The 10,787-nt window shown below is 39.0% G+C and overlaps 1 long non-coding RNA gene across 1 annotated transcript; it reads right to left on the minus strand.

Annotated features, from left to right (window-relative positions):
• Positions 1-1,909: 1,909 nt before the first annotated feature.
• Positions 1,910-7,719, minus strand: LOC119702562. The gene is made up of 3 exons (XR_005257381.1): positions 7,505-7,719; positions 4,951-5,118; positions 1,910-4,136 (listed from the first exon to the last, which is right to left on the minus strand). It is a non-coding gene; the product is annotated as an uncharacterized LOC119702562 (long non-coding RNA).
• Positions 7,720-10,787: the final 3,068 nt, after the last annotated feature.

A 10,787-nucleotide genomic window follows, 5' to 3' on the forward strand; every position in this document is an offset into this window, starting at 1 on the left:
TAAAAAAAAATTATGTAGTGTTTACATTTAACAGTGCTTAACTAAGAACCCCTTTACAGACACTCTTTTCTGGTGTTACCTTGCAAGGATATTATGGTTGCTGTTGGAAGAATTCAGGTAAAATTCTGCTGTTCAGCATATTGCTGTTGATAATTGCTCCTTAATTTATAAAGAATAACTATCTTAGTGTGCAAATATATTCATCATGGACCTCTTTCACCCCTCCTATTCATGCTCCTTAGTGTCAAATACAGCTTTATAACTCTCCCTGTTACAGAGCACTCCAGTTTCCTCTTTTTAAATTTGATTTTGGCAAGCTGACTGTACTTAAAACTCATGTTCCTTTTGATGTTGTGCACTCTACAAAATGGACCATTCAATAACAGTTTAGAAGGTTTCACAGTTTGCACAAAGTAATCCAGACAGAACAAAGAGGTAACCATCCAGAATTCAAATGACACACTCCTGAGTGGATTTTCCCCTGTGGGGAGGTTCATATTTCATACAAGTTCAGAGGTCCCAGTAGTATTTGAGGTATCAGCAAATCAGAACTATGCCAAAAATCAATCAATTTCACTATGAGTAACAACAGAACTGGAAGCAGCTCCCATAAGGCAGAGAAATTGAAGAAAAACCAGGGGAGTGAGATAATGTTAATTGGATCCTTGACATGTTACCATTTCCTGCTGAGCCAAGTTTCAGATAAGACATTTGAATGTGGATAAAATGTGATAAGCTAGTTTTGGATGAGTTACACAGAAATGACGTTTCCTCATCTATCTACATATCATTACACTTTACCATTAAAAACACTTGGTCTAGATGTATCTATAATTTAAATATTTGAGAGCTTACTACAGATTGAAGTGTTACATAGCCTCCAATTTCTCACCTCTACCACAAGCTTCTTGAGGAACCTGAAGAAGGAGCTGTTAAAAGCTGCAGTGAGTTGTGTCAGTGTGTGAAGATATCTATGTACACTATTAAATACATCTCTGAAGTTCATCTCCTACCTAGAGAAATTCAGTGGTGAGAGAGAGGAGAACCTCAGGAGAAATCATTTAGAGGATCTGATGCTGGATGAGAATCAAAGGAATCATCTACAGATCAGTGCAACTATTTGTAAGAGATAACCACTTTCTGTGAATACTTATAACTTTGGAGAAACACTACATGCACTATAAATCAATGAGAATTTCTTTTCTGAACAGTAATGACAATGAAGCTCAGGGTGGGATTGCTTTCTAATTCACCTGCACCTGTAAACAACGGGCCTGGTGGGCTCTTATGCTCAAACTCTTTGGAAATGAGTCTGTGGATTTGTTGGGGCATGGATCCTAACTGAAGTAGGATTTTTGTTCTTAGCGTATGAAAGCATACATATCCAGTGAATGTTACTTATACAATTACACTGCCTACTGGTGTTAATACTGCAGACTAGAAAAAAGTATTTTGAAGGCATCAAGGGAACCTATTATATATGATGGGATATCATCATGTATTAAATCACAGCCTCCTTAAATCTCTTGAAACAAAACTCAAACTGTTTTGTTTGACAAAACTTCTATCTTTTTCCCCTCAACTTTATTATCCCTATTCTCCTCAGATGGTCCGGTGCTAGGGTGAAATAAAATATGATGCAGTGACTAGAAGATTGATCCAGACAAGTGAAAAAATCAAATACAAAGCACTGCTTTTTAAATTATGAGAGATTTTAAACATTTTCTGCAAGAAGATGCAAAAGAGATTACTCAGTTCTTGGCTTTTCAGCCATGACCAAGCTGAATATCATACTCAAAAATTTGCTCCAACTCAGCCTCAATTCATAAACTTGTTCAGGGCACTGACAGGTGAAACCCTCTGGCCTTCCTTATGTAGTAAGTCCAGTTTGATATCATATAGTCCCGTTTTAGTCTTAAAAACTATTAATATGTTTTCAACCGTGTCAAATGCAATAACTCTTCATACAAAATGGAATCTCTGTTGCCTTTATTCTCTTGCCAATGGGTACTGCTAGCTACAATTTAGTTTGGCAAATGAAGAGTCTAGAAGAGTGACACATCAGTCCTTTTTAGACTGCTCTGTGTTAATTCCGAGAGACTGCCCTCTAGCCAGCCCTTGCATTTCGTTTGCTACATCTTGCATATAAATATTTTACTGTGCTCCAGTATAAAAGTTTGATAGAATTTGAACTAAAGAAGCATGGATGAGACAAGGATACTCAAGCTTATCTTTATAAAATAAAAATGGTTTTTATCTTGGCTCTCTTATTCAAGCATGTGGGAAGAAGGTGTATTTGGTGCTCTGAGTTTTGCAGGCAGAGAGATTTTGTGTTCTCATATTAATCATGAGACACATGCTTGGATATTAAGGGAGATTGCTAAACTGTTCTGAGCCATAACTTTAGAAAGTCATACCTTCAGAGCATCTTTTTACTAAGACTGAAGTTTTCAGAGTGCAGGCTTTTGTATAAAATTATACTAATTTACTAAATGTGTCTATGATAAGATTTCTCTCATTTCATAGTGAGCAGAACAGTGGAAGGAGATAGAAAAAAATGTTGAGAAGTAAATTAGTTATGAAATTCTGGGTATTTTGTTGATAGAAAGGAAACAAATTATGAGCTCGCAGGTAGATAAATATACTCCAAGCTTGAAAGTATGGATTACTGAACTGAAAAATTGTATCTTCTTGACTATAATTGCATACCCCTAAAAATAGCAGAAAGTGTATTTGGAGTGTGGCGTTCCAAGAGTTTGAAAATTAACGATGAAGAAGTGATGTAATTTGGGACCAATATGTTTCAAGATATCAAAATGTGAGACATGTCAGGATTTTTCTATATAGAAACTGAAAAATGCTGCCCTCCTTGCAGTTACCATCTCTAAAATAGCCAATGCTATAAATAGTAATGCAAGTTTATGTGCTGTCTCTCTCTTTTAGTAGAAGTTTTAATGCATTGGCCTTGACACCATACCCATACTTCTGTCACTCATCTTTGTTTTTCCCATTTCCAGAAACAAGATGTCTCTACTGCAAAATTTGCCCATAATAATCCCTTAAAACATGGTTTATTTTTATCCTAAGAAAGAACTTTAAAAATTCAAGTCACTATACTTCCCAAACTGCTCAATGCTGTTAACATTCTCCTTTTAGCTTTGCATCATATACAATAAGCATTTCATTTGCCTAATGAAAAACATATTTAAACTAATGAGTACACAGTGTTTTTATTTACATATGCAATTAAAATTTACCACTATTAATAGCTGACAGAAGGGAAGAGAAAGTGTGATTTATTCCAGTAACTGCACACTCTTTCAAGAGGACAGCACTACACAGGCAGTTTTAAAATTGTCATCAGTGCAGAAAAAAACAAAAATCTGGGGTGTCCTTGTTGGAATCCGAAATGCAGGGAATTCTCAGATCTTTGAGCCTGCAAGCCAAAGCTTAGAATTAAACACAGGATTTGATCTGAGCCCTTGGAAAAGGCTTCCAAACTTAGGTGCTAGAACTGAGAACGTGGATTTATAAAGTAGAGACATGTTTAGTAGAAGGAAGTTTAGCGTTTTAGAATACAGTACTGTAGGTTTGTGTGTCATAACATGATTGACTAAGAAACTTTACACTGTAGTATGAGTCCATAAGATGAAATATTTAAGGATTAGGTAAAAAAATACAAATATCCTCATTGGTAGTGTTTTATGGGTTAATAAGTCCTTAAAGGTCTTGTAACTAGGGGTCTTGTGACCTTCTGAACTACCCTGTGAAGATGTGACTTGAACTCACCCTTCCTGCCTATGTAGAAGAAAATAAACCACATTATCTAAAATCTCAGAGGTCTTGTCTCTAACTCATTCAAAATTCCTTCTAAAATCCCCTTATGTCCTAGTCCCTGTGGTCCATTTTGGAAGATGAAGCCATCAGCTCTTTCCCACTTCTGAGGTGCACTGGAGTGAACCATCCCCAGCTCACGTTTCTCCCTCATTCCTGTGGCTTCCTGGAGGAGCATGGCTGGGTTCTCCCAGCTGGAGACATCCCATGGTTTATTCTGAGAGCAGAGCTGAGGGCACCAGTCACACTGGGCACTCCTCAGAGCCTGGCAGGAGCTTGGCTGGTGCTGCTGCTCTGAGGATCTGCAGGAGAGGAAAAGAACACCAAATGTACCCAGAGTGAGGCAGGAGAAGCAGGGTCACTTGCTGCAAATTGCTCAGGAGTGAGAAACGTGGAGATGGAGCTGCCTGCAGCAGGCAGTGGCTATCTGACACTGACACAGAGATGGGCACAGTGAAATGAGATTAATCAAAAGGAGTCAGAGATACAGAGATCTTTAGCCCACCCCATTCTTCTTAGAAACAGAGTTCAAAGACAAGCATCAGACATCAGCTATCACAGCGTGGACAAACATGACAAAGGGTGCTAAATCTTCCACCTTTCTGCCATTATCTCTCACAGATGTTACAGAGCTTGCCAGGGGAAAGCAGATTTCTGCTCCAAGCTGCACCATGTGCAAATATGCTCTTGCTGAACAGTGCTGTTACTGCAGCACACTCTGTTCTGGCAAGTGAGAATTTTATCAGCAGCACTATAAAGGCACTCAAATTCAATCCATCCTTATTGATATGCACTAATATGCATTTTTCTAAACATTTCATGAATGGTGTAATCAGAGCTAGGACATCAAAAATATTAGTAATATACATTAAAATAATCTTACTGCAGTTTTACAAGCAGCAATAATTTCGCTTGGATTTGAAACTTCGGGTTGAGTTGCCCATTTTTTAATTTAAAGGAGGACATATGAAGAGACAGCAGAGAAAAGATGAAGCTTTAATAACAATACATGTACTGAACAGTAGGATTTTTTTTTTAAGCTGCCATTCTTGATCAAAACCTTTTCAAGTGAAAAGAGAAACCACAGTTGAAAAATCCTGACTACAAAAGCATTACCTGCTTATTGCAGCTGAATGTTGGCTCCCTTGCAGATGGCTGGCTGCAGTCACTCCGTATTTATGGGATGTGCTCCTGTGTGCAGTGGGAAAAGGGCTGGCAGCGCTGGTACCGGGGCTGATTGAAGTGATCGTGGCTACTTTGCTTACACAGACAGACACTCACATGCTGCAGTGCAGAAATGGGTTGCAAGGCTGAAAGGATGTGGAAACCCCAAGTTGTAATGTCTAAAGATGGGCTGTCACTGCAGTGACCCTTCCAGGTGGACAGCTTTGAGAAAAGGCTGATACATTGAGAGATGCACCTGCAGATCTGAGGCAGAGTGATTAATGACCTTAGGGGCAGTTTTGCACTCACAGCCTTGGTGCAAATAGTTTGGCATAAGCCTGGCTACCACTCCAGACCTTAGCTGGGTCACACCCTCTGTGTGCTCAGTCACACCGTGTGGGTGCAGTTCAGTGCCTGTGACACTGCTGTGGCTCCAGATGGGGCTCTTGCCAGTGGAGCCGTACACTGTGTGGAAATGCAGGATTTTGTGCAGAAACTTGTCAGTTGTGAAGCTCTTTTTAAGAGCTGAATCAGTTATTTGCTACCTGTGTTGTGCTGACACTCAGCTCCGAGGTGCTGTTGCTGTTTACAGCATGCAAGGAAACAAAAGGAGCATCCAATACCAAAGGGAGATTTGCTTCTGAGTTACACAGGCTGTAAGGAAACAGGTGAATGATAGACAATAGGCAAGTAAATCTGTAAACAGACCAGAGGAATCAGCAAGTGCTATGTGCATTATAAAATCAATGCTCTCATTCACAATGCCAGAAGACAGAGGCAGTAGCCTACACTTAGGTAACAACATTCCCTTTCTTCCTCTTCTCTCTTTTTATTCGTGGCCACACGTTGGGGGGAGAATAATGAAGAGGATGGCTATGTAAAAATACTGTACTGTGTAAAAGGTGCTGTAAATCTCTGATTTGTCTCTCTTTCCAGTTATGCAGTACCATGAAGCATGAGCAGGGTTGTCAGCACAATTGAGTCAATATTGCTGTGAAAGACTGAATTGTATTCTTTTCCACCTTCTGCTACATTAACAAAATTGCTTGCTAAGTTTTGATTCTAGGACATTTGCATCTTGCAGTAGCTGATGGTGATGCATGAAGCAGAAAGAATTTGTTGATTTTTAAAGGGAATTCAGTTGTTATAGTAGGAATATTTTGAAATTATTGTTTCCAAACTCTTAGGGTTCATAGTAGAGCGCCCTAACTATATTAATTATGGAATTCCAAGATGTTATTTTAAGAGAGTTAATTTTCTAACCAGTCCCTGCATTACAAGTGTGGTTTTTTGATAGTTCTAGAATCTCTTGCCCTCTTCCCCAGCAGTTAATTAATATTTCAAAATTAAATAAATTGTGATGTTATGGTTAAATGACTCGGGTTCTAGATGGCTGTAGGTGATACAGCTGCAGTGCCTTAAGTTCTTCTGACAGTCTGAGCTCTTCGGAGAAACATTAAAGAGCAGCTTGGTACATGATTTATGCCTAATGATCATTGAGTTCCATTAAAACATGTATGTACTGGTTTGAAGAAACACATCTTATGAATTAGTACGAAATGGCTTTCAAAGAGAAAAGAGCTACTCATTACCTAAGTTACAGACCTACCCTTCCTTTTCTTTAATCTTATGGATTCTTGTTAGGGTTTCCCCCTCCTCCCCCCAGAAATTCATTGATGGTTTTGCCTTTAAAATTCAGCATAGTTTCACAAGACTCTTTTCCAGAACAACATGTCAAATGTATTGCTGAAACGGAAGGATAATGCACACAAAAATAAACTGGCCAAATAATGTAGCTGCTCTGAATTATTCACAGCTATCTAGCAAGCATTGTTTGCAGTAGAGCAACTAAGTAAACAGGATGGAAAATGAGTTTTGGCATGATTCTAGGAATTAGCATTCTTCATTTCTATGGTAACATTGATAAAAAGTTGTTGCTAATAATAATGAAATACATGCAGAATAAAAATAAGAAAGCTAAATAGAAGGCATCCTTTGTAAGCTTAAGTGTTTTTCCCTTTTTACTGGGAAACACATGTACAAGCTTGTACACATCTCAGCTTTGGTACAGCTCAGACTATTGCATATATTATTAGCTCAGTTTGCCAGCAAGTAAAGACAGATGTTTGATGAATACGTATGTGACCTAGGATAGCTGCAGGAAGACTATTAACACAGAAAAACTTATGAAGAGATTGTGTTTGTTTCACAGGCATTTTGTAGAATCACAGATTCATTACCAACTACTAATGAATCCAGGGTACATTAAAATTTTTGGCAGTTTTTCTCTGACAAAAATGCCCAGTGATAAAAATACACGGAAGAAACTTTCTAAGCTGGGAAAATTTGCCTAACACATTTATAGTCTCAGGTAGAAAATAATTTTCTTTACCTCCAGCTACTAATACAATGTATTGTATAATTCTTATCAGTACACATATACATATTTATATTTTTATTGTTTTATAGATCTGTATCTAGAGAAAAAAAAACAATTTTGCCTTACCAGGGTTTCTCAAATCTCAGTTGCAGTGGAGGGAAGATAACAAAACAAACTCATAATGCAAATTTTATTATCCCTTCCCTTAGCAGAAAACTTGTAAAGGTTCCTGATGATACAGAGGAGAGAAGTCTGATCCCATCATCAAATAAATCAAAATCCATTACAGGGAAACAAGGAAGAGCAGGAGGGATGAAGAATTGTAAAATCTCATCTGCATGTTAAGCTTTGCCTCAAATACAATCTGAATGTGCAGCAAAGCTCTACCAGCTTACATAAGCAGGGCTTCTCATTCATTTTCACAGGGTTCTGTATTTTTAAGTTCCACAGAGGAGGAAAAAACACTGAAAGTTGTCAAATATTTTCAGCTTCTGGGTGGAACTGAATGCCTGATCTGAAAGACAGATTTAGCAAGTTTTCCGGGACACATTCAAAAAATACAAATAATTTAGAGACACTGCGTGGGAGATGAAGCATCTACGTGAACCAGCAGCAGCGAGAGCAGCTGAGGAAAGCATTGTCTAAATCATCTGGAGAAAAGAATAACACAACACATACTGCACATATGCTATGCTAAGGGAGGTACAAACAGCTTCCTGCCAAGGTAAAATACATTTGGATCAAAGATACAGTGTGAAACATGGCAAAAGCTGCTGAAAGCAGCTCCAGCCAGTGCTGCTAGTGAGTGAGTGTGTGTGTGTGTCCAGCCTGCTCTCCTCAGATGCCCACTGCACCTCCCTGTGCTGCCTTATGCTTTTGCTCCTCCTCTTTTGGGGGCCAGACCCTGACTGTCACCTTAGATGTCATCAGGTCTGTACCAGGGTTCACACTTGCACTCTGGATAATGGAATTTGAAAACTGCCCACAGTAATTTTTGGCTTGATATACTTAATCAGGACAAGAAAGAGAAGGCTCCTTTGAGAGTTCCAGCCAGGAGAGTGGCTGGATTACCCCTGTAGCTCCCAGTGGAAAGCACCCTGCTTGCCTTGCACACCAGACATACCACACAGCTGCTCAATCCGAGGCAGAAAGTGAAACATTGCATAACGTGCACTCCTTTGGCATAGTTGTATAAAAGTCATGAGGTTATTTAATCCTGCTGGCTATTCAGATTGGTAGCTATGAACAGGAATTGCATGACCAGCATCTGATGGTCATCCAGGTCATGCCAGGGTGGATCTGCACCACCTGTCAGGACAGCCTGGAACAGTCAGGGCCTGTGGAAAGAGGTTGTGAGCCCTTGGAGCAGACTGGTTTTCTCTAACAAAAGAAGGTGTATATGTACCAGTGATAGCACAGCTTGGGGAGGAGCAAGGACCCCCATCTTGCTCCTTGCCTTTCTCATCAAAGAAGTCTTGAGCCCAGCAGCTTTGGCCTTGGAGATAAAAATACATGAAAGACTGAAGCCATTGGAGACCAAAGCATTGGAACCTTGATATTGTCACTTGACTAACCTGTTTGATAAGTATGGTGGGAATAGAGTATAAGAAATGTGTAAAAAGCAGTTTTACCCTCAAAGAGTTGCAGCCAGGCCAATTATCCAAGATCAGAAACAGGCTTGACTCACAGCTGTAACCAATAAGGAAGAACAGTCCTATAAGACAGGGAGAACGGGGACCTAGAGTCAGTTGTTGTCTGGACTTTGAAGAAGAAGGAGCAGTGTTGAGAAGAACTACCCATGAGAAATCACTGAGAAGATATAGGACTCTTGCAATAAGATAAGAACACTTTACATTGAGAATACAACAGATAAATGCTTGCTTTTTCAGTTATTATCATTTTGACTGTCATAAACTACTTGACAAACAAGTGCCTGCTTGGACTTTGGAGGTTTGGATGGTTTCTCACTTCAGCAGAGCATCTCAGCTGTCACGGCTGTCCCCCAGTTCCCTTATCACAGCAGCTGTGACAGTAAAACACTGGAGAAGCTTTACTTCCTCCTGACCCCTATCACTTACAAAACAGAGTTAACACAAGGGGTAAGAAAGTACTGGCAGCACTGGGCTGCCTTGAGCTGGCTCTTCTGGCCCAGGGATGTCAGTGGGTGTCAAGGATAAAACTTGCACCTATACCAACTAATTAAACATTAGCTTAGTCAGGGCATCAGTCTCTATCACTTCCCACCACACATCAGTGCTAGGTATTTAATTTCTCACAGTTTCCCTGTGAAAGGAAACCTTTTCACTTGTTTTCCTCAGAATGCCATCTCCTAATGAAGATGTTAGGAAAGGCTGAGGGCTGGAGAAGCCATGGCAATTAATAGCTGAACTGTTTCCAACCAGCATTACTACCGGGTTAAGCTAATTTGTGGAATGAAACACCCAACTGAAATTATAATCTTTGATTTGCTCAGGGAAAACATTTGAGAAGACCATCCAAAATGCTCTTTGGTGAGGGATAAGGAACATCATTTAGATGCCATGTGTGTCACACCAGTTATTTTGGAAATTCAAGCTGTAATTTTCTCCAGTTGTAGCTGTACACAAATCAAGATAATTAAAAAATTATAATGCATAAGATATGGGTCTTTCAGGAATGAATAAAATGAATTTGAAGGGTAATTTTCATAAAAATTAAATAAAGAACAGATTAGAAGATGTGCAATCCATGAAATATTAAAAAGTTTCATTTAAATACTTGCTATAGTACTTAAACTTCAAAAAATAATAAAAAAGGTAATTTCAAAGATTGACTGGCCTCACAGGGTGAGAGACACAAACATTTGGATTATTAGTTCTGACAGATTGTTCATCTTTTTGTTTCTGCTTCATCCTTTTTCAAAATGCTAAAAATTTATTTCTATACAGAATCTTTTAACTTGTTCTTTGAATTCCTTGTGAGGAGAAGTTTGTATTGAGTTCATTTCCACCCTAAACATGGACAGAATCCCCTCCCTTTTACAGTTCCACACTGTAAATAATGCAAACTAAATTCACACAAGTCCTCCCTGGTGGCTTAGCTGGTCAATATCCTTTGTGAATCTGGCTAATTAACAGAAACCAAAGCCATATCGTAACCTCAGCACTAGTTTTGTAAAGTACTGAACAAAACCCAGATGAACAGGATTGACACAAAAGGCAAGGCAGAATCTGTCACTTATCACTTCTGTGAGTTTTTCTCCAGGACTTCTGAAGTTGCTCCTTTGTTCAAGGTGGCCACTTTTGTCCTTGTTTGCATGTTTGTCTCTATACCTACCTATCTAAAAAAAGTGTTTCTATTTCTATAGATAATAGTCACACTTTAATATTTTATTGTACAATAATTTCTCTCCAGAGTAGCTCTGTTTATT

Source organism: Motacilla alba, chromosome 6 (genome assembly GCF_015832195.1).
Source record: "Motacilla alba alba isolate MOTALB_02 chromosome 6, Motacilla_alba_V1.0_pri, whole genome shotgun sequence".
In the NCBI taxonomy this organism is placed as follows: domain Eukaryota; kingdom Metazoa; phylum Chordata; class Aves; order Passeriformes; family Motacillidae; genus Motacilla; species Motacilla alba.